We start from the raw sequence: 21,458 nt of genomic DNA, 5'->3' as shown, positions 1-21,458 counted from the left end.
TAATCCTCAAGTTATTTCACAGGGTATCAAAAAGCTTTTGTGCGTCAAGTCACATATTTAAAAGCGCAAATTTCTAAGCCTCCTGGCCATGTTTAATATTTTTAAGTGTGGTTATGCTACTGTGATTATAAGTACCCGAGGGTGTGCATTAGAGTGTATTGGCGAGAGTGTGTGTGTGTGTGTGTGTGTGTGTGTGTGTGTGTGTGTGGCTTAAAAGGACAAAGTCAGTGCGTTAAAGATGTATTTAATCTAAAGATATTAGGCCGAGGTTATATTTACTTAACTGGTGCTTTGTATTAAAAAGTACAATTACAGAAAGTAGTTATGCAGACTGAAAATGACCTTTGGGTGGTCAGGGATTAGAATAATCATAATCATTTGAAAAATTAAAAATATCATTAAATATTAACATATAGATAAATATGATAAAATAATAAAAATATTGATAAATACAAAATATTATTGGTACATTACCTAGGCTTATAATGGACACTGAATTTAATTCAAGTTATTAGTGTGATAAGTGGCCGCCGTTCTAACCGTACAGACACTCGAAGTCCAAGAGTAAATCGACCTCCGAGTCTGAGCGCTAACTAGAGTGACTAGTCATTCTGTCAGCCGTGCTGATTGGCTCATTTAAATACCGCTCTGGTGTAATTGGCTGGCAAATTAAACTGTCATTATTGGACAGGCAATGTGGGAAGAAAATCATAAGGGGAGTGACAGGACAAAATGACCGTTTGAGTCCCGTGGGAAACACGGGGGAGAAGGGAAGAAGGGGAATGAACTTCACACACACGTTTTCACGTACTTTGGTATCGGACTCTTGGTGTTGGATGACACTAAAATCTGTTTCTGAGTGTCACAAGACACAACTACACAAAACTCGACTGAATTCAACCAAAAAGCAAATCTACAGAGCTTACTTTGGGACTGGCCGAGAGGAAATTGCAGTATTTAAGGAGTATTTGAGGTACTTCATGTTGAGATGTGAATTTTTCCATGCTGGGAGCTCAACTGTGTAATTGTTGCTCCTTGTGCGGTTTTGCTGTGGGAAGGAGCAGTTGGAACCAATTTAAGAAGATCTTAATTTGTTTATCGAGGAGAACTAAAACTCGAATTTGCACAAATATTTCGAACACCGGCTTCACAAAAAGTTCTGCAACACAGATTGGTCTGTCTAACTCTCTACACCAAAAAAAAAAAAAGTGATTATTATGATTTTGTCAAGTGGTTGCACGAAATAAAATAATCTGTATCCAAATACAATTTTTGAAGTGGATATATAGTCTACACAATATATATAATTTATTTCTTGCAACCACTTGATGAAACAAAATTCAATGAATTTTTTGGTTTGTGTTCAGTGAATCAAATTTTTTTTCTAAATACTTTTTCGGGACACTTTTGTAATTAACCAATCGGTCTCTCTTCGCTCTCGCTCGTCCGCTCGATGTTTTGACATGGCTCGGTAATAAAACTGATGGATGGACGCTGACCAGACCTTCCAGGTGAACCCTGACCTCCCACTGCGCGTGTGCGTATGTGTGCGTGTGTGTGTGTGTGTAACATAGGCCCATCTGTGTGGGCTGTTAAGAGCCTTTTTCTATTTGCCCTTTTATTCTGACCCACGTCCTCTACGGTCAACACTGAGAGCCCTCAGGCCTTGGGGAGTGTGTCTCCTTTTCTTTGTGTGAGTGTGTGTGTATTTATGAGTGTCAGTACATGTCGGGGTGAGTCCAGACACATGCACGTGCAATTTTTCATGATCTCATCAATGGATTGTGAATATAGTAGTAACGATGGCTGCGTGGCCCCTGGCCACTACTTACTGAATCAGATATGTGAAATGTGATCTAGCTTCAATTTTAAATCCATTTGTAATGCAATATTGCCACATGCTTGATGTGAAGGTCGGGCCCACAAGTTGGGCCGGTGAAAGATTTTAATTGTTTTGTTCTATTTTGGAATTTTGTACATAAGTGATATGATTAATGTCGTGTATTACGTTACATGATTGCAAAAAAAATAGATCATATACATTTGCTAATTGAAGCCCACAAAAAAGCAGTTCTTTTAAAATATGGGAAAAAAATAGCTTTTTATTTCTTGGGACCTTTTTGATCATAATTGAGTCATCATTGCTGTAATGACTAAATTAGCTGGATGTTTTTTTTTTTTTTTATTATGATCCAGTACAATCCCCTACCAGCAAAAAAAAAAAAACAGTTTTAAATTAAAAAGTTAAATTAATAAAACTAGAAGATGTGAAGGGCAGAGTTCACCAAAGACTGAGCTGTGCAGAGGAAAAATAAACTTGGGCTGAACTCTGCCTTATCAAACTTAATTTTGAGTTTGCCAATGAATAATAAATAACGCATTTAATGCATCAAAGGTTTCATAATAGTTGTAATGGTACATGGACTATCTAGAATAAAAAAAAAAAAGTTATTGTTAATTTAACAATGGGATATTTTGTAGGAACGAGCTGGCTTGCATTCATAAAGATAATTCCAAATTGTTTGCATATGGCGGCGCCTTATGAATCTCATTTTTATCTTGACCTGAAAATCGAGAGCTGGCCGTTTCATCCAGTGAACAGACGTTTTGGCCCGTGCCATTGTACGATTAATACATGCTATTGAATATGACATTATAAGGGCTAACTGTACTCTGCTAATGACATGGTCCAGTGAGCCATCTGTCTGGGGAGTAAGAGGACAGCAGGCATTAGATAGGCTGTCAGAGGTGAAACACACACACACAATCATACATGCGAGTGTGTGTCAGCTAACACACAAACTAACAGTGTGCCATTAAGTGCTGTTTAGGGTTGCTTTTATTTGGTGTGAGTGTGCGAGCGCTTTGGTGCCCAAACAAATGGATTCAATCCCTCGGCGAACTACATGAATATGTGTGTGTGTGTGTGTGTGTGTGTGTGTCCCCAAGCACTATGCCCTTGTTGTGACATCATCTATGAATGTCATAATTGAGGGTCTGTAAATTGCCGCTTTTCCCCACTCAACGTCGCCCCATGTGTCAATAGTGAGGTTCAAGGTGACGGAGCAGATCAATACGCAGAGACAGGAGCCATCCGTTGAATTTACAGCCCAGTAACAAGAGAGCCATGAAAGTCGGCTGCTCGATAGCCTTCAGCCAGCCGAGCCTTCGGACCCCGACTGCCGAGCCGCCGGCCTGCATTTGTCAAACACGCGAGCCGCTGATTCTCTGAAGGAATGTCGTGTGCTTTGTTATTTTGGAGGGCAATTTGGTTCTATGTCACTCACAGCCATGAACTATGAATTGATATATATATAAATATTGTCTTAACTGCTCTGAAAATGCTCCAGTTTCAGCCAAGTCTGGATGTCGCGATGATAACAGGTGAGCTGTGAAGGTGACAATGTCTACTGTTTTTTGTTTGTGTGTTCCAAGTGATGGATTAGCCTCATTTCTAGCGTAAGCCGTCTGTCCGAATGAGTACGTGTGCACGCGGGTGATATGTGGTTCTGCTTGAGCGTCCGTGTGTGGCTGACTATGTTTTTGTCACATGATCACATTGTGTCTATTTATACGTGTCTTTACCTGCAAGTGTGTCTGTAAGTGTGTGTGTGACAGTGGCTGAGCGATGGCTTCGGTGTAGTGTGTAGCGTAGCGGCGGGATGGTGGTTTTCTATGGCCGGGAGCAACGGCAAGACGTGTGCGTACAATCAAACGAGTGATGACAGACATGATGGACATCACGCCCTTATGATGTCCACAACCTAGTGAAGGTGACACCTGACCAACCAAGAACACACTTGGGAAATGACTACTGTATGCAATATGAAAGATAACATAACATATAACATAAAACATAACATATAACATAACATAAAACATAACATAAAACATAACATAAAACATAACATAAAACATAACATAAAACATAACATATAACATAACATATAACATAACATATAACATAACATATAACATAACATATAACATAACATATAACATAACATATAACATAACGTAACATATAACGTAACATATAACGTAACATATAACATAACATATAACATAACATGTAACATAACATATAACATAACATATAACATATAACATAACATATAACATAACATATAACATAATGATATAATATAATATGTGAACCTGTATGAGAGATGAAGTCCCGACTGTCCTGGCTGGCAGCTCAGAGCAATAAAACTTTTTTAAGCGTAAAACAATAAAGACTATTAAAAGGCCAGATCATTACATTGACTTGCTTATTGTAATCCAAGTCCAAAAAGGTATTGCTTTACTTTTATTTTGGCCTTTATAGTTAAAAGAGATTTTATGTTAGCAACAGTTTGACCCTAGGATAGATTATTCAAATTTCTATAGTCTATAAGCAAATAAATCGGAAGTCGGCCGGGATTTAGGAACCGTTGGAGCTCGGAGGTATACATTTAAAATTTGCTCGATAAAGTTTAACAATGAACGCATGTCAAGTTCTTGTGTGTCATTTTTAGTCCCCTTGTGATCCCAAATAAGGCAAACGTATAATAATAACATCGTCGGAATGTATCTCTCTGTCTTTCTCCCTTGAGCAAAACAAGACACACTGCAGCCCCCTCGCGCCCCCCCCCCCCCCTCCCCAGGCAGTGCGGCGAGCGTCCGGGTGTGAAATGTAAAAGGGAGAACGCTGTCGTTCAAACTGTCCCAGCGAGCGGTGCCCCCCCTACTCCCCCCCCCCCCCCACACTGTCTTTCTTCAGGCGACTCTTACCGGAGTTTGTTTCTTACTCGATTTCTCTGTCACCATCTTTCTTTGCTCATTTTTCTCTCTCAGGTGGGCTATCGCAGGTGCGCGGGGGGGGGACCCCTCAGCCAATGAAAAATGAGGGCCGTCGCTCGGGCTGACTTTGATGAACCTCACTGTATGCCGTTCTATCACTCTTCTCCATTTGGATTCCTCCGCAAAAACTACACACGAGTTTGCACGAACACACGAGCGCACACACCAATTATTCTTCTTGGTGACGGATGCTGCACTTGAGTAACTGCGGGGTCAAGAGGTCTTTTATTTTTGTATGCGAATGTTTGTATATGCCAAGTGCCTTGTCTTGATAGAATATGACACTGGAGTTCTATGTTGAGTGTATCGTGTGTGTGTGTTATACCTGCTATGTGAGCAGCAACAAGAGTGTGGGGGGCTAATCCCTCTCTATTGGGGCCTAATCCCGTTCTAATCCCTTTAAAACTCTCGATCAGGCTCTTGGGAACTCAGCGGGGATAAATCTTGTCAATCGCGAGAAAGACACGCTAAAATATTCTGGGATTTTGAGTGTAAACATAAATATTGTCTATTCATACACTCACATATGTTGATTTTATTTCATCAACTCATCAAATTCTTTTTTTTTTTTTAAAGCTTGAAATTAATTACTTAGTGCAGGTTGAAATTATTATTATTAATTATTATAATTATTATTATTTTTTTTTAAACATGAAGCCAATTTATTTTTCTTTAATGTCTCAAAAATTCATTATTATTATTATTATATCCAATTTTTGGGAACACCCTTAGTACTCGCTAATTTAAGATATTTTGTTTCATTTTTGCAGGATATCTGAATTCTCTGCACACAAAAAATTCTGGAGAAAAATAAATAAATATGTATGGAAAAATAAAAATCAAACATGTGCATGCTTGCAAACGTTAAGACGATACTTATTTGTGCGCCCCACTCCCTTTAATCTCGTTCTTCCTCAAACACGCTCCTCCAACAGATGAATCCATTACTAAAATGAAAAACAAAATAACAGCTGTGGGGAAGTCGGGAGGGGAGGGGAAAGGAATAGCCAGTGTGGGCGAGATTTTATTTAAGTGTTCTTGTAAACCATTTACGATATTAATGTTGCAGGGCAACTTATCAATATTTCAAACCATAAAAGGTGTGGTTGCGAGTAGATATTTTCAAAGCGGCGGAGACGTGCACTCTTGCATTTGAGTACGTGTTTGCAAGTTGGCCGAAACAGAAGAGGGGGAAAAAAGTGTAATGCAAACTCCAAAGTTGATCACCCGTAGAGTTCAATCAAAGTGTATCAGAAGCTTTAAATGTTCTATTTTAATTTAACGTTTGAATGTGAGGCACAATGCGAGGAGTCACTCAACTCAATTCTGGCCCAGCGAAAGAACAAATTGAAAAGTGTTTTTAGTTTTTAGTTGCAAGTTTGCATTTTAGTTTTGCAATGCTTCAAAGAGCTAATTTAAAGTTTTGCTTTTGAAACTTTTATTTTATGCTCAACGCATTTGAGTGAGTGTTTCAACTCCGTACCTGAAGTGTTGGTTTTACTAAGCAAAGTTCCCAGCTTTTATTTTGAAATTTCTATACTTTGTATTTTATGATACATTTTCAATTTGCCTGATTGGATTTATAGCTACTCAGTTGCTGTTTGTCAAAAGATAAAACTAGCTGTCAACCGGAACCGAGGCTTGTAACCCGACTTTTGTCTCTCGGCTTTAAACACACAATATCATCACCAATGAAGTCGCATAAAGCTCCGATATGTACCTTGCATTTGTCATTACAGCAGACAAGAACATTAAGAGGTGAGCAGCCCTCCGCAGGTGCTTGAAAATATTAGGACACACACATTACACACGCACACTCTGACCTCTGGACAGTGTTCCGTCATCCCGGGTCTTCTCTTGTCATGTCTAGTGTTACACATCCAAAACACTCGCTGAACACAAACCACTAAATGATGGCTGCGGGCTGGAAGAGTGAATGTGTGCGCTTCCGAGGATGAGAAAAAAAAAATAAAGGAAGATGGTGTGGAGGTTGTGAGAATGGTATAACCTGTGTGTGGTTCTGTATGAGTCGGGATGATGACCCAAGGCGGGGACAGATGGATGGCTGTTGTGACCGACCTACAGGGGTGCACTCACGCTTATTTACACAACGCACCCTTAGGTGTGTAGCACTTTGGTGTGGGCCACTCATACAAGCATTCAAAGTTTGGCTTTCATAGTGTACACATGTAAAAAAATATATGAAAAAGTAACAAAAATGTTAAATATATACATTCGATAAATATATATATATATATATATGCGATTATTTTCTGAAAAAGATATATATACATTATATATACACAATTGAATTCTGAAAAGAAAAAAATATATATAATATATATACACAATTGTATTCTGACAATTCATTTCTGTATTGACAAGATGCTTGTCCCTGTCACAGTGAGAACATGAAAAGAAAGGCCATACTCATTTAGACTTATAAAGAGCCCGTCGGTTGATAATGACCTCCAGCCATTTATAAATCATACTTTACACGAGCTAGAGAGATGGATCTCTAACCGTTGACGGATTGGCGAATTGATCAGAATTACTCATTCATGAATGGGACTTTTGCAGCATTCAGAGAAGGGGGGGGAGGATTCAATGTGTTTTAAAGGTGAGATATTCATTTGAGTCAATCCATCAGCGGTGTTCATCTTTCCTGCTTTCCGTCCCCATTTTCATCATCTGCATACGGACAATCAGCAACTCATGTTTACTGATTCGCTCAATCAGTTCTCACATCTCCCCCGAGATCCAGTCTCCTGGTCCAGAACCGGCAAGCGTGTGCCTTGTGTGTGTTGTGAACAAAGGGAAAATCCCAGAGGGAGCCACGCGGAACGTGTCGATCGATCCTTCCGCAATTACCAGTCGATCGAAATTTCTTTCCAGAGGAATCATTTCAATATCAAGCCTATGTGTCGGGAAGTCTTTGTCAATAAATGAAGCGTCGCTTCCCCCCGTCAATCACCTCATCGGTGAAACTTTTCAACAACTCTTGGCTAGCATCAGCCTGACTCTCATTTCATCTTTTGTCATGATTACTACACTTCTTACCCATTTTCCCTCTTGGAACCATTCTCGCTCCCCAGTGAGGCCATCTTTCGGGACGGCCTGTCAATACGAGCAGTCGAGCGAACAAAAAAAAAACCAACTGACCGATTGAGGTATTTGGATTCTCAATCGCCCCTCCCTCTTCCGCACCGCCTCCTGACTTCCCATCTTTTTTTTTTTTTTTGGGTGGGGGCACTTAATTAAGTCGCCAAGTGGCTGTCAGGAATAATTTTTTGCTGCGCCACAGGGCCGGGGGCCACGGTGGACTTGACATTTGATAATATTGCGTCTCCGCGTTGATTGAAATTGATTTTGGAGGAGGGGGGGGGAGAAGGGTGGCGCCCCCTTCCTCGCTGTGATCGTTTGACAACTCTCAGCCAATCGGCCTCAAGGACACCCCGTGGAGCCCCATTTTTTTTTTTTTTGACGAGGCAACTCATATTCCTACGAATGACGGCTTTGATACCCGTCGGGGTCGTCGGGGTCACGCGTAAAGTACCGTCCCGGGGTCATGGAACTGGCAGTCACATTTCCCATAAATCACTTAGAGCACACGTTTTGGTGTTGTTGTTTTTTTTGCTAGCTCCGCCCCCCCCTTTAGCGACTTCTCTAGTTAATAGAGGGTATAATGTTAGATGCAAATGACTGTTTTAATTGTTGTTTCATTAGTGGGAAAAGGGGGCTGTTAAGTAAGAACCTTTTGATGAAATGCCACTCAAAATCAAGCCGCAGTCACAATCAATCAGGTTAATTAATTACAAAAGCAGACACCGCAATCAGTTTTTCATTTTAAAGATCAGACTCGGCCACGTCGAGACTTGCCTTCGCCACCTCGCCGAGGTGCGAAACGAGTGACGGGGCGTTTAACGTATTTACTCAGATCTTTCCCAGGGCAAAACTTAATTGCTTTGTTTTGGAGTGTTTTGATTTGTATTAAACAAAGCATTTTTAATTAGTCGTGGACAATTATCATCCCGGCTTTTGAAAAATATTGTTTTCAGTAACATGTCTGCCCGCAAGTGTCATTTATTTCGAATAGTTTATCGTAATGATTTCTTTTTTTTAAAGTAATTTATCAAAATATGTAAATGAAATGAGAACTATAATAAAGTGGCATTTGTTGAAGTATTGCAAAAAGCAGAAGGTTTCGTTTGTCATTAACATGAGTACGTATGTTAGGTGCGTTATCTTAATTCCTTGCCATGGAAAATGGTAAACTTTTGCAAAAATAAAATGTAAATTCTAAATTATACAGAATGTACACGTTTAAATTTTATAATAATATTATTATTATTTATTTTAAGTAAATAGCCACAAAATTGAACAAATATTCAAAAGAATTAAATGTACAATTTAGGAAAGCTTCACTGGAACTCAATATCAAATCAATCCAAAGTTTTGTTTTAACCGGGTTACGGATGTCACGCGGTGTATTTCTCGTCTGTCTCTACAAGCTGTTCTAAATTCCTGATGAGGTTCTGTCTTCTAACACTTTTTTTTTCCTGGCTGTCTAATCACCTTTCAGTGCCGCAGGCAACGGACAACCTGTACCAGACAAACAGCGGGCAGATTGCTTTTATTTTAGATTTGTGACATTTTCTGTTTTCTAATTTGCGGACGTTCCTAATCTCTCTGTAATCATGCGTAAATGCTTTTATCATATAATTCTTACAATTATATGATATTTTGTGTTTGGCATAGAGCAGACATGGTGAAATATTTTTTCTGCATTTTCTTGACAGTGGCAACCTGCTGCGTCCGAAAATGACACAATGAGAGAGGTGCGATTGAACCAAAACGATGACAGTCATGGACCGGGTGCTAAACAATGAGCTGAAACTTGCTCTAAAGCTCCAGAACCCCCCGAGTCACATGATCACCCTCCGAGTGACATCACTAAAATACCATCCCCGCCAATACTAGCTTTCTCATCAGCATTGTGGCAATCTTCGCTTTTGACTAAAAAGCTAATATGGCTGCCAATACAGTGAATAATTTTCACAAGCATCACAGTGATTACGCCCTTATTACCATCCTATTAGTTTCAGGTTTAATAAGATTGCACAAAAAGGGATTCTTTTCGGAAAGTGCAATTGAATTAATAGAATGGTTGGCTATAAAAAGCATTCAGTGAGCGATTTTATGCCTAATTCTACAGTGTTTTAATAGCCAATCACCCTTTGTGTCATGAGCACACACACACAAAAAAAAATGGAGACACAGAGAAATGGAGGTTGAGAGGTTTGGGCAATGAGCTGTCAGAAGAGTCTTTTTTCATCACATAGGTCATTGGCTGATCTCTGTCCGTCTCTCGCCTTCCCCATCTCGCTCGCTCCCTCCCTCCCGCGTCCCCTGCGTCTCGTTAACACAACATACAATTAACGTGTGCGCGTATCAGTGTCACGGCTCCGTTCGAGCGACTGAGCCTAAATGGCAGTTGGCGTATTGCGAAATCACAGCTTCCTACTTCCCAGTCAAACAATTATAGAGTTGATGCACAAACAATTGCCGCCCAAACACGTTAACACCTAATTAACTTGACACAGAAGTCCACTCCGGAGCTTGAATGTTCGGGATGAAGGTGGGACAACTTCTATCTGGCTCATCTATTCCAATCAGCAATTTGACCATTGTTTTCACAAATCAGCATTTTGGTTTAGTCATTGTTGGCTGGGATTATTTCCAGCTATTCTTATTTAAATCAAATTAAAGAAAATCATTGCTATCACCTATGTTGTGTGAGACATTAAACTGTATTACATGTCACAACCTGAAGTAACTTTAACCAATCAGATGACTGAAGAAATGGATTTAAGTGTCTGATGTGTGGAGTAACACCCCAATTGCAAAAACAATAATAGTCAACCAAAAAGATTTGGTGGCATAACCACAAATGAGTTTCGGAAACCAGTTTTTTTCTAAATTTATTTAATTTAATTTAATTTTATGAACATCTCATTACTTGGTTGAATTTTGTGTTGTGAGTGAAACATTTCAGTTACGAGTGAGCTTCAGACACTAAAAAACAAAAAACTAACCTTACTGCAGACTTCTTGTATGAGCTTTTCAGTGTCCACCAAATTCAAAGCTGTGGCGCAAGCAGTACACAAGTCTCACAATGAAATCCGATTCATTCTACCCAACTGCACTCGCCGCTGCAGTAAATATTTGCCATCTAAATCTCCTCACAACATTGTCTAATTACTTCCAACAACATGGTAGCTGATTAACATGTAATCGCTGCTCTGCACACAGTCAGTCCCTCTCTCCTCGTTAGGGTTATTACCGACTATAATTACCGCTAATGTGCAGAGAGCTCGACATACCAAGCACACCAAACGTACACATGATGGCAAAACGGTAGCGCCTCACCTCAGAGAATGTTTTAGGGGGGGTTGACTTGTGACTGGCGCAGAAGCAATAGCAAACAAATTTAAGCAAGTAAATTCATGTTCATTATGTTGCCTCATTTAGGAAATGCAACTTTACGGAGCCAAAAATTCTGTAATGGCCGTCGTATGTCACTTGGCGTCTCACTGGTGTCTTTCCAATCACATCGCATTCCTTTGACATTTTGCTCACCATGACTTCAAAATGAAAAGAACATTCTATGACTGCATTTGTCTCTTTACAAAAAAAATGACCAAATAAAAAAAAGCGTTTGTGGCATTAAAGGACTCAATTGCGTTGTTTTTGTTATAACTATTCAAAAGCAATCCGCCAAAACCAAATGATTATGAAAATGTGTTTTCATGTTTTGGGATGTGGGAGGGGCGAGGAGGGGGGGGTGTTTTAAGTATATCATGTCATCAACAGAGATCATATCCCAAATTGTTTTGATACCCCGCAGGAAATCCGATAAGTAGCGACATATGGTTTGCATTTCAATAAGAGCGGCATTTGTTATCCGCGGCTAAAAGCCAAAAAGGGAATTAGAAGTGCTCGTCTGTTTATTAACTTTTACTGTTCCTCGCCAGGGTGACTCCAGTGTGCTATATTGCAGACGAGCCATTACATTTACCAATTTACATTAAAAAAAAAAAAAAAACAGCAGAAAAAAAAAGCAAAAAAAATAAAAAATGCAGGTGCATCTGATCTAAAACTCTAAAAACAAATCTCACCACTGGGTAATGTTACTAATGAAAAGGAGTATATCTTTGAAATAATATACCGCATAATAGCGAGCGGCTCGCAGACACAACTTTCTATCTTCTATGGAAGGGCTTCACTTTAGCCCCCCCCCCCCCCCACCCACCCACCCTCCTCTGACTAAAAGGCATTTGCGTGGATCCAAATCCAGCTTAATCTTAATTCTCCAACTAAACTTTCTGCGGAGAAAGCGATGAACGCAAAGCTCCTTTTAACTTCATAATCACTTTCTCCTTTAGCCGAGGATAAAGTCTCTCTGTCTCTCTCCATCTTTTTTCCCTCCCCGCTTTGTCTCCCCCTCCACCCAAACACTATCTCTCTTTCTTCGGACCATTAGTGATATTGCCGGGCCGCAGACCTCTGTGTTAAGTCACTTAATCAAAAGCAATGGGTTGAAAATCTTGTTTGGCCTCTTACGTCTGATTCATTCCTGCAGACAAGCAGCAGCGGAGAGACGGAGAGGAAGGCCGCGGGGAAATAAACGGAGCGCAAGACAGATAAGTGGAAGCAAAGGAAGTGAGCGAGGGGAGAGGGAGAGAGGAGCGAGGACATTAGGTGGCGACGCGATGTGTTATCAGCTAAGCAGCAACATAAAGACCATCATTGGCTCTTGGGCCTCTGGGGGGGGGGGGGGGGGGGGAAGAAGGCCGCTGTTCTTTGAACCGACTCTACACTGCTGTGTGAGAGTTAGTCCGACAATTCATTTTAAATGTGATCATAATTTTGGCTGCTACAAATTTACACAAAAAAAAAAATTACCAGAAATTATAGCAAAAACTTGGACATAAGGAAATGTATGGTTGTCAAAAGGGATCAATTAATTTAATTTCATTTTTTTATTATTCATTATTTTTCATAAAACACAAATCCATTTATAGTACATTAAAGTTGCATTATGCACTGATCAAATATCAGGGGTGCACATAAGTGGTGCGCCGGTGCGCATTAGGAATGTGGATTGTAAATAATATTGATTTAATAAGATGCCATTGTGTAGCCCTTGTATATGTTGTAATTAGGAAATAAAGAGAGAAAAAAAAAACTTTATTCGTTATATTAAATTGCCGTTTTTGTGGGAGTGGATGAATGAATAAACTGCTGTAATACGTGCTTTTCCAAAAAAATACTTCATTATTTTGAAAAATCATTTCGACGCGGCAATGGGACAAATGTAACATAAGGAACAATAGATTAAGCACGCACACACACATGCACTTTTTTTGGAAAAGCAAAAAAAAAAAAAGTTTTCCTTCCTCTCTTCAGTGCATCTGACAGGTTTAAATAATAGACTGTTTGTCTTGTGGAGGATGTGCAGCAGACGGAGGAGAGCTTGGCTTCATCATCAAACGCCTTTCGAAACAAAAGAGCGCTCGCTTACAATCATACATTCTTTGTCGAAACGTCCAAATACCATCTGCAAAAATAGGACTCACAATTTGTCAAAAATGGTAAAAACCGGGGACTTCTTAGGGATCACTTTGGATTTTTGCTAAATCTGCGCATCAATAATGCACTCTGACAGTCATAAAGCTTTTAACATTAATGCGCTCAATGATTTTTGCCTTCGTTGAAGAAGTTGCATGAGTACTTTTCCCCAAAAGTCCAAAACCCACAAAGCCGAGGATTGAAAAGATGGTTTAAAAGTCATAAATTGAATTGAATTTTCATAATTATAGTAAAAGTCCAAAACTGGAGTGAATTACCCTCCGATGCCAAATGAATAATCTCCGACCGCTTCAGATGATGGCCTTTTTCATTTCCTAATTGACAAATAGATGGAAAGAGTAGGGATCAAAAACAATCACGATATCCCAATCTTATCTTTACTAATGGCCTTTGGTCTCAAATATTTTCCAGAATTTGCGCTATTAGATTAAAATCAGAATTAAAAACTCATAAAAGCTGCCATTTTTCTTTTATCTCAGTAGAAAGCAACCAAGCCTCTCCATCTCCTCGTGTTGCTCGCACATATGACAAAACACACCATACTCAGGAAGCGACGAAACTTCAACATCAAACGCGTGACGTTACCTGCAAAACGCAATTAGTGTCTGTACTCAAGTGTACTTCAAGAATATGGCGGAATTGAACACCTCTCAGACCTTCAACAACTCACAATTCAATTAACAGGCAAACACATGCTCAAAATTACACACCCTCTGCACGCCTAGCAATCATCTTGCGTGCAAACCGTCCGACACAAATACACACACACACACAAAAACAGATGAGATTCAGTCCAATTGCAGACGCCTCTCACTTCAATTAAGATTGAAATACGTCTTTTGATGTCGGTATTGGCTATCAGGAAGATACACCTGATGCTAGCAGCACTAGTGGCCTCATTGTTTGCAACACAATGCGGCTAAAAGCTAACATCATCTGGCTAGCGGTAAAAAAAGGCTGTGCGTTTTTCAAGAGGTACAACAGATAAGCTAAGTGTGTATATATATATATATATATATTGTTTTTTTAAATATATATACACATTTTATTTTTATTCTGCGTGAGTGCATGCAGTTCCTTGTTCATCTGAATAGAAATCCACTGGGCGGCCGCTTGAAAATGAAATGATTTGCCCAAGTAGATTGCATGACGTCTCTGTCTAGCTGCTGTGAATAGGATGCATCCTTTGATGGATATGAGGAGTGACACACACACACGGTACAATATTCATTCTGGGTTTGTTTTTTTTTCCCTGTATGTAAATTTTTAAAAACATGATATTCAAGAAAATGTGAAAAAAAAATAGGTTTGGCCAAGACATTCTATTCTTTCATATGTATTTATGTAAATATTGGAGGGGGGGAAACTGTGGGTTGTTTTTAACAGAGACAAATGATAAGAATATATTTCCAATCTTCATAAACTAATATCACTCTGGAGGAACGAGATAAACGATATACAACTTTTCTCCAGTCACTTCAGGAAATAACAGTTTGTATAATTTTTTTTTTAGAAAAATCGGTGCATCACAGCTGCTTCCACCATTTTAATGTCCTTCTTCACACATGGCTAATCCAAAAGAACTGGTGTATATTTTGCAAAGCACTAATACCCAGACTGTGAGCCAGATGGATGATAAGAGTCTCGAGAGAAAGCGAGAGATTTGGGTGTCGTGCTCTCAGCAATCATGTCTGCACAAAGTATTAGCACAAATTGAAAACATAGTTAAAATGTCATCCCCCCTCATATGAGATATTCCGCAACCCTCCCGTGGTTGCTAATGCTGTCCGAGTTTGTGTATGTCTTCTGTACTTTTGCATGTTTCAGCTCTCTACGGATCATAAAGCAAAACGAAAAAGCTGATAAAATACAAAAAAAAAAATTCCAAAGTAAGACTGGTTGTACATTGCAGTAGATCACATGCAGATACATGCACCTTCCATAACACCACTATATCCCTCAAATCCCTCATCGTAAAAATTACTTATGGTTGTTTTAAATTTTTCCCCCCAGAGTGAAAATCCTCCCGGTCGGCAGTTAACTAACTAACGACGTAAAGGAGCAGGGCCGGAGATTAACCTGTGATCCCAGTTGTAGTTCAGGAAAATACGGTAAGGCTGTTCAAATTGTTAGGTACAAATCGAATTTAATAAGTCTAAAGGGGTTTGAAATACATGGTGACGGTAGTCCTGTAACTTTTCTGACACATCAAAACATGTCAATTGCCGCAACGTCGTGCTAAATACGCAAGTTCCGTGACTTTAACGGACAAATAAACGGCAAACAGGTGTGCGTCAATAAACAAACGTACACATCTTGCGTGTCCATGAACGGCATAATGAAGAGATTAAATCACGAGCGTAGCTGTGTGTAATTGCCTAATTATGTTTAACTAACTACAGAAGGGGAGTAATAAGCCAACATGTCTAACATGGGAAATAAAACACAAGCAAAAGGGTGAAGGGAGGTTAAATACAGCAGCTGAGGTATACTTGGAGTGCTTGAGCACATCCAGAATGTGCCAGGATTTATTTCCTCCAATATTGCCTTTTTTGTGTGGCGTACTAAGTCGAACCGGAGGAGGGAAAGCGAGGACCGTGTCACGTCAGCTAGGGAACACAATTGGGACGGGAGCCTGTGGTTGATTATTGCGTTTGAGATGATGATTAAAATTCATAAGCTGCTCATTTCACAAAAACATCCTTTTCCTCCCACTTCCATGTCCATCCATCCATCCGAGCCCTTGTGTTCATACTGAAGCAATCTAGCAGCAGTCACAGACTTCTCTCCCTGCAAAATTAATTTGACAGGTTTGCATTAAGGCACCTGATCAATACCCACTTAGAGCCGTGAGGGCTAAAGCCAAGAAAAATAACACACCCGGCATCCCCTCTGTACCAGATGAGAAAAAAAAAATGAATCTTGGACACTTTTTTTCCAGCCTCTTTCAATTGCTCGGCAGCCCTAAGCCCCGCTTTCTATCACAACGACACAAACGTGAAAGTACACGCGTACAAAAAAAAGCAACGGCGTGCTTCTCTATCACTAGGCTGACCTCCCGCCATTGATCGGCAGCCGTTAAGTTGACGGAGGGCCCGGGAAAAGGTGTGTGTGAGATGTTTGTGTGTGTGTGTGTGAGTGCTTTGTGACTTTCACTGGGCACTTAAGCAGACAACAATCAACTATACAACCTTGATAGAGACTCAGCTTGAGTGCGGACTATAGGTGCTTGTGATTGAGGGTCTGAAAAGACAATCATTTGTGGAATGAAACATAGAAAGTTGGACCTCGTTTCTGAAAATGGAGACCAAAGAAACATTCGAAATTCAGGACAGGAGCTCCTAAAATTACCATACCGATTAAGCAGTTTCTTACAAACACACCGAGTTTTGGCGTGTCAAATCGGGGGTGGCCCTTAAGACGTATGCGGTGAGTTATATGAAACCATTTCTTGTCGGGTTTTTTGGATTCTCCAATCAAAATGAGACTTAAGAGGAAAGGCCAAGGAGATCAAGTTAACATTTTAAGAGAATTCAATAAGCCTCTGTAGTGGGACAAGAGCTACATTCCTCCACTTATCCCTCCATTCCTCCTTATCCATTCGTCACAGAGTCTTCCAGGACTAGCCCATCTCATCCCGGCAGAAATCAATACCCGGGCCCTGAACAAGGCCCTCAATAAACAGTAGAGGGAGAAACATGGGCCAGAGCCAAAGCTCCCCCAATACACACACGCCTTGTGCACTCTACACAACAGAAAGTAAATGAGCGCACTACTTTTTCCTCGAACTTCATCCAACCGATGGGTGGCGAGGACTTCGTTCAATAATTCAAAGCGCAAGGTCGCGGCGATGCTTCAAACCTGGTCATGATTCACTCAAACAACAGATTCAGAGACGTGGAAGTCTTTCCAGTCTGGAGGCCGGAGACGTGACCATTGCAGCATGCACGATCCAAGCCATCTATAAATGGATGAAGCCTCATTCAATAGTTCTGTATCAAGTTTATTAAGTGTTTTTTTTATTTTTTTTTATAAATTTGCAACCCTATAAGCCATTTGGACTTTTGACAAGAGAAGCACTAAATATAGCCTAGCATAGCTAATATAAATATAGCATAGAATAGCTAAAAACATTCACAGATTAATCATGTCATCAAATATATTTTTTTACAGTATTTAACACAATAAAATATAAGATGCAAATATCATTTTTGTCTTCTTGGGGGGGGCCTGGACTGGTGAGTGACGTGGGTGTCAGTAAATGAGAGTGTAGCGTTAGCTAGCTACTAGCCAACAGATTAGCAAATTCTTTGTTTTGCCATTCTTGTATAAATATCGTTAATATTTGTTTTCTTTCTTTACGTCAAAAAATGTTCCCGAATAAAAAATATCAAGTTATTATCACGATCAACGAGAACCCAATCATACGGTGTAGACTGCTCGCTAAACTCCTTCCATGCATTGCGACTGCTTCCTTGCTACTTTGTGACCCGCCCCCAACTACCTGCTGAGTCCCATTACAGAAGACACGCAGGTGAACAAGTGCGCATGAATAACAAGTTCCTTCAGGCGCTAGCTACTCGGGTCCCAAACAGCTCCCCTGTCAACTGGCACTCTTCTTCCTCCATCCTCAATCCTTACCCAGATGTAGATGAGAAGAGACATCAATAAATAATTTAGCGCTCTTGAGACTTTTAAGTAGGAATCTGTGCAGTGTGAAATGCAGTAACTTCTGATGGCGCATCAATCAGAGGCGGTTAAAAGCTGTTAACATTAGCAAAAAAAAAAAAAGAACCATTTTCTTTCATTCTAACATCTCGCTATGTCGTTAATGCTTTTTTTTTGCCGCTTGATGCTTTTGGGATTCGTCGATCTCCTGCCTCGTGAGGGATTGATGTTACAATACAAAGCAGCTCATCCCAGAAAAAAAAAAAACGTGCTGATCAAGAGACACTGTAATTGGGCGGAAAATACATTTGGCGACACGTGTCCAATAAGCCACTTTATTCACGCTGCCCGAAACCTTAACAAAGAAAACCAAATGAACTATCAGAGGACTATTTGATTGACTAAATCTTGCCGATACAGTCGCTGATGATAAAATACAAGAGAGGCTTCTGTAGAAAATGAGCTGAATGAGACTTGGAGTAATGTTCGCGCTCCCATATTTGCTTTTGATTTCACAAATCGCATAAGCAAACATTTTACAGTTTGTCGCCGATAACTCCCACGGCACGTCAAACACCCTCGTCGAACAACCTCATCATAAAAAACCCCAAAAAACCTGAAATGTTCTTGTTTTTACTGTTATTTTACCACAGCTCGACATTTTGCCTGTGAGCTGTCAAATGAACATAACGGAGACGAGCATTAACATACGAGAAGGCACAGATCTCAATTCTCAAGTGTCATCGGCAGATGTGTACGCATACCCTCATCTCGATACAATACGGATAAGCTAATAACCTCTGAGGCTCCCAGTCTGCTTCTGATCTCCATAATATCACACACGTACGCACTCATGGAAGAAAAAAAAAAAAATCTAATATCATTTGTCAAGATGTACTCGGAGAACGAGAAACTTATATATCCAGATCTATAAATATTTCTATATATATCTCGATATAAATATATCATTCTCGGGTGGTCTATGATAACGGTAAAGAAAAACATATTGTCACGGGCCCGCCGATAAATAAAAAGGCACGGCAAAATCCGATTCAGTGGGTGGCTCGGAGATGATCTGAGGAGATCTGATAATCACCTGAGGGATTTGCGCGAGCGTCTCGGTGTCTTAAGTGCGCCGTTTGATCTCAGGCGGTGAAGGGAAGGGACGAAAATGTACAGTTGGACAATGAAATGTCAAAGAATGATTTTAATTTGCTGCTCTCTGATGTGGTCGAGCTTCTGAACATGTGTCACTTAACACACATGTGGCGCATCTAGACAAACACACAAACACACACATACACACAAGCACCGTTTGCCAAAGGCCATTCTATGAATTGTCTTGGTTTGGATCAGAGATATTGACAGCTTTCCCATTGGACCTTTTGAAATGAATCATTGTGACACACACACACACACACACACACACACACACACACACACACACACACACACACACACACACACACACACACACACACACACACAAAGTGTCTAGGGTGCGCTCCACCAATCAATCTCACATTACAACCACATTCTTTCTACCTGCTTAAACGGAATAAAAGCGGCAGGTCGGGTGTGCGACTCTTCACTGTCACGCAGCTGACCCACCCCAACCTTGACCTCTGACCTTTGGTGGGCCTCGGTTTAGCGTTCAAGAGAGGGGAGCGGACAAATGAGAGGGTGAGGTTGATGACGAGGGGGATCGATAGATATGTTCTCTTGGTCACGCCTGCTTGATGGCAACTAAAGGCATTATAGATCAATTAGGTGTGACATCTGTTTAGCACTTTCTTTGAGAATGATGTCGCTTTTAACAAAATGGCAATCTACAGGTTAACCAAATAAAAAATAAAAAAATCACATCAGTGCAACACTTTTTAAAATGACTATTCTTATCTGGCTACAAAAGGTGGCACGTAAGGACGAATGCATAATTTTATTTATTTATTCATTTATTTATTTATTTTTTAATTTATTCTATGAATTAATTTATTACATTTTAAAATGTTTATATAGATTTTCTTTAAATAATAAATGTAAGAAGACAGTATGAAGCTCCACTAAAAAAGCTTGACTAAAAATATCAAATTTGCAAGAGGGTTTCTATTTGTTTTTTTCAGATGTATAATTTGTCAAATTTTGTAAAATTTGGGACACGTTTTGCTCGCTTTAAGAAATCAGCATGTCTTACACCCCAATCAACGCATCTCCCTTTCGCTCCTTCAGCCTTTTGTCTTTTATTGCATTGTCAAATTCTCTCGAGACAGAGGGGCGCCATCACATGTGTTAAGTGTGTGCATGTGTGTGTCATTGTGTTGTCTGAGGAGTAAATGCCGAGTTAAACAGATATATCCAAGCGTAAAATCTAAAAAGGCTCCCCACCGGGTGCCGGTTTGAGGGGGGGATGCTGGAATCAAACACATATCAATTTAGAGGCCGAAAAAAAAAGACACAGGATTGCGCTCCGATAACAACTCCACATTACACAGCCATTTTGTCAGCTGTTAAATTGCATCTTTTTTTTTTTTTTTTCATAAAAAAGAATATTGCACACACTTTCTCTTAGCCCTGCGCTGTGCAGTGTTATACTCGACTTGATTATCTCATTGTTTTCTGTAAGTACAAGCCCAGATTGAATCAGCCTGCCCTCCATTGTCTCTCCTCAACTGGGTGTGTGTGTGTGTACTCGTGTGTGTGTGTGTGTGTGTGTGTGGCGCTGGTAATGAATGGCCAATCTAGTCTATCTAGAGAAAACCTTCTCATCACGGCGCTCCCGTAATTACTAAACTGGGTGAGAAAACGACGCTCTTCTTTATTACTTTGCAATGCAGTGCAAGCAAAGCTCACAAAATGAGATCAACGCACAACTCGTGTTTGTGCGTACACAATCACTTTGCAGGAGTCGTTTACTGCAAGTGATGCTCGCCCCGCCTTAAGTGACAAGAACAGCAGCGTTATTTGGAAGAAAATCTTCCACGTACAGCTGGATAAATTCACGCAAGGGCCAAATTGAAAGTAGGAGGAGTGTCGCAATTTCCAGACATTGGCGAAAGGCGCTACCCGATAATTGAAAGTAGGAAAATTCAGGCAATTGAGAACATTCGGATTCGAACTTCCAACATAAAATGATGTGAAATTTGGTGTAAAATTCAACATTTGTATGTGTGAACACAAACGGTGAAGCAAAATATATAGACAGACAACATATCAATCATACATAATATCGTACCTCAGATAAGAACGGATAATAATCAATAGCCCTTTGTTTTGTAATGCTATATCAACAAACAATT

At 40.0% G+C, this 21,458-nt stretch overlaps 1 protein-coding gene across 5 annotated transcripts in view; it reads right to left on the bottom strand.

Annotated features, from left to right (window-relative positions):
- Positions 1-21,458, bottom strand: part of skor2 (SKI family transcriptional corepressor 2) — a 49,064-nt gene that overhangs the window by 16,855 nt on the left and 10,751 nt on the right. The gene's annotated exons all lie outside the window — the stretch shown is intronic.

The sequence above is a fragment of the Syngnathus leptorhynchus genome, chromosome 12 (genome assembly GCF_054491065.1).
Source record: "Syngnathus leptorhynchus isolate UIUO chromosome 12, UIUO_Slep, whole genome shotgun sequence".
Taxonomy (NCBI): Eukaryota; Metazoa; Chordata; class Actinopteri; order Syngnathiformes; family Syngnathidae; genus Syngnathus; species Syngnathus leptorhynchus.
Note: the sequence above shows the minus strand (reverse complement) of the source record. Positions and strands in the feature narration are given on the sequence as shown.